The following is a 3,365-nucleotide window of genomic DNA, read 5'->3' as shown; positions in this document are numbered from 1 at the left end:
TTGATTTTTGAAATATTATACATCAGTGGCGTGCGGTGACTTTTTCTAAAGGGGAAGCGATTCAATAAGGATATAAACATATTTTCTTAAGGGTCGAGGGTCGAGCCACTTCCCACCTGATAACACTCTGATGCGCTATAGGGGCTCTCTATCAGCAAAGTGCTTATGTGAGACGTCCTGGGTACAAGGAGTCACACACTAAATCCTACCCCGATCAATGCGTGAGGCACTCTATTGCCGCTATTTCTAGTGACTATAGTGACCTATCATTGATCTGTATTGCTTGCTCGGGCCTTAAGCCCTCGCTCCGGGCTTCGTTTCCTAAAGAAGAGATCTATTTAAATGTTTTTTTAATTCCGAGGCATTTTCCACAACACACAACTTTCAACAATATGACACTTATCTATACTTGAGCTCTATTCTCCTATCAACTTCTGATAATTGTTGAATTCGGTCTTTTTCAATGGACTTGTAAAGTCTGTCTACGCTTGTTGAATTTCTTGTAAAACTTTTAATGCATTTTAATACTGAAAAACTTCGTTCAACTGATGCACTTGTGACTGAGATAGTTTGTAGTAATTCACACAACTTGGACACTTCACACAGGGACTTTTTTAAACCAGTAGTTATAAGAAATACCCAGATTTCTGAGTATATCTTTATCACTAATGTGAGTAGTTGTTTCATAAACAACACTCAACTTATAATGCAAAGCTGGCATATCAAAATATTTTCATTATTTAATCGTAGTGAAATAAATTCCTCTGTGGGAAATTTTGATGAATTATAATTAGAAATATTAAATAAGAATATATTATACAGGGTGTAACAAAAATACAGGTCATAAATTTAATCGCATATTCTGGGACCAAAAATAGTTCGATTGAACCTAACTTACCTTAGTACAAATGTGCACGAAAAAAAAGTTACAGCCCCTTGAATTTACAAAATGAAAATCGATTTTTTCCAATATATCGAAAACTATTAGATATTTTTTATTGAAAATGGACATATGTGGTATTCTTATAGCAGTAGTATTTTAAGAAAAAATTATAATGAAATTTGGACACCCCATAAAAATTTTTTGGGGGTTTGGTTCCTTTAAACCCCCCAAACTTTTGTGTACGTTCCAATTTAATTATTATTGTAAAGCCATTAGTTAAACACAAGTTTTTAAAAACTTTTTTGTCTCTTAGTACTTTTTTCAAAAGTCAGTTTTTATCGAGATATTTGAATATTTATCAAATCCACCACATATTTGTCTATGGTAAAGTACGGTTATGGAGACTTGGTAATGAAAACATGAAAATTTATTTATGATTTACATTTTTAAGTATATTTTGAACCATATTCAAAAGAAGCCACATCCCGATAAAAGATGCTTTATCAAAAAAATACAAAGAGGCAAAAAAGATTTAAAAACACTGTGTTTAACTAATGGTACCGCAGTAATAGTTTAATTGGAAAGTACACAAACATTTGGGGGGTTTAAAGGAACAAAACCCTCACAAAATTTTTATGTAAACATATTAAAAAAGAAGCCGCAACTCGACGAAAACTGCCTTATCGAAAAAATACTAAGAGGCAAAAAAGTTTTAAAAATATTGAATTTAACTAATCGCACCACAATAATAATAAATTTGGAACGAACGCAAAAGTTTGGGGTGTTTAAGGGAACAAATCCCCCATAAAATTTTTATGGGGTTCACAAATTTCACTATAATTTTTCTTTAAGATTTTCTTTCCATAAGAATGCTACATGTCCATTTTCAACAAAAAACCTTTAATAGTTTTCGATATATTCAAAAAAATCGATTTTCATTTTGTACTTCAAAGGGCTGTAACTTCTTTTGTGTGCATATTTGTACTAAGGTAAGTTAGGTTCATTCGAACTATTTTTGGTCCCAAAATATGTGGTTTAATTTATGACCTGTAATTTTGTTACACCCTGTATAATTATACAAATTTTAATTCGTTAAAATTTTGAAAGCGAAAATTCATTTTTTGTAGAATGTTATCAAAAGGTCTCTCTGTTGTCGACATTATCAATCTTCATTCTTTTTCTTTCATGTTCAAACCCCATATTTTCAGTTTTATCCCAAATATTTTTAAACTGCTCTCGTTTTTTAATTATCGTATTAATAAAGTCATCAATTTGTCTTCATCATCCAGCCTCAAAAGTCCACTGCTGAACATAGGCCTCCTCCCCTCGTTTCCAACCCCATCTATCCTGCGCCGCCCTCATCCAGTTTTTATTTACCTTTCTCAAGTCATCAGTCCATCTTGTAGGCGGTCGACCGACGCTTCTCTTGTCTTCTCTTGGCCTCCATTCCAATAACCTCTTCGTCCATCGCCCATCTGTCATTCTGGCTACGTGTCCTGCCCATCTCCACTTCAACCTGGCTATCCTCTCGATGACGTCAGTCACCTTTGTTCTTCTCCTGATTTCTTCGTTTCTGATTTTGTCTCGCAGAGTTATTCCTAACATTGACCGCTCCATTCTTCTCTGCGTGACTCTTAGTTTGGTAGCCGAGGCTTTAGTTAAGGTAAGTGTTTCTGATCCGTACGTCAAGACTGGGAGGACACACTGATCGAATACCTTTCTCTTTAGACATGTGGGTAACTCACTTTTAAAAGTTTCTCTCAGTTTTCCAAATGCTGCCCACCCAAGACCGATTCTTCTCTTCAGCTCATGAGTCTGGTTATCCCTGCCAATCGTAATTTCATGTCCCAGGTATTTATATCTATCTACGAGTTCTATTTCCTTCCCACCAATACTGATGTTCTGGTTGGGTACCAAATTTGTCATTATTTTTGTTTTTGAGATGTTTATATTTAAACCTACATTTTCTGTAGCTACAACGAGTTCTTGTACCATCTCTCTTGCCATACCTAGATCCTCAGCTACTATGACTATATCATCGGCGAAACGTAAGTTGTTTAGGTATTCTCCATCTATTTTTATTTCCTTTGTCATCCAATCCAAACTCTTGAAAGCATGTTCTAAGACCGTATTAAAAAGTTTAGGTGACATTGGGTTTCCTTGTCTAACCCCCCGTTCTATTTTTATGCGGTTACTGTTAGTATATGTAATTTGACAGTGGTTGTTGCCTGTAAGTATATTTTGTGTAATAATTTTGTATACCTATAATCTAGCCTGCATTCTTTAAGCGCCTGTAATATTTTGCTAAGTTCAACTGTGTCAAAGGCTTTATGAAAATCGATAAAAACTAGAACTAGGGGTTTATTGTATTCCACTACTTTCTCTATCAGGGTTTTTATACTTTGTAGATGGTCATTTGTTCCGTAATTTTTTCGGAATCCTGCCTGTTCTCTTGGTTGATAAATCTCTAACTTTCTTTCCA

Source organism: Diabrotica virgifera, chromosome 8 (assembly GCF_917563875.1).
Source record: "Diabrotica virgifera virgifera chromosome 8, PGI_DIABVI_V3a".
Classification (NCBI taxonomy): domain Eukaryota; kingdom Metazoa; phylum Arthropoda; class Insecta; order Coleoptera; family Chrysomelidae; genus Diabrotica; species Diabrotica virgifera.
The sequence above is the reverse complement of the archived record's forward strand: the minus strand, read 5'-3'. Positions refer to the sequence as shown.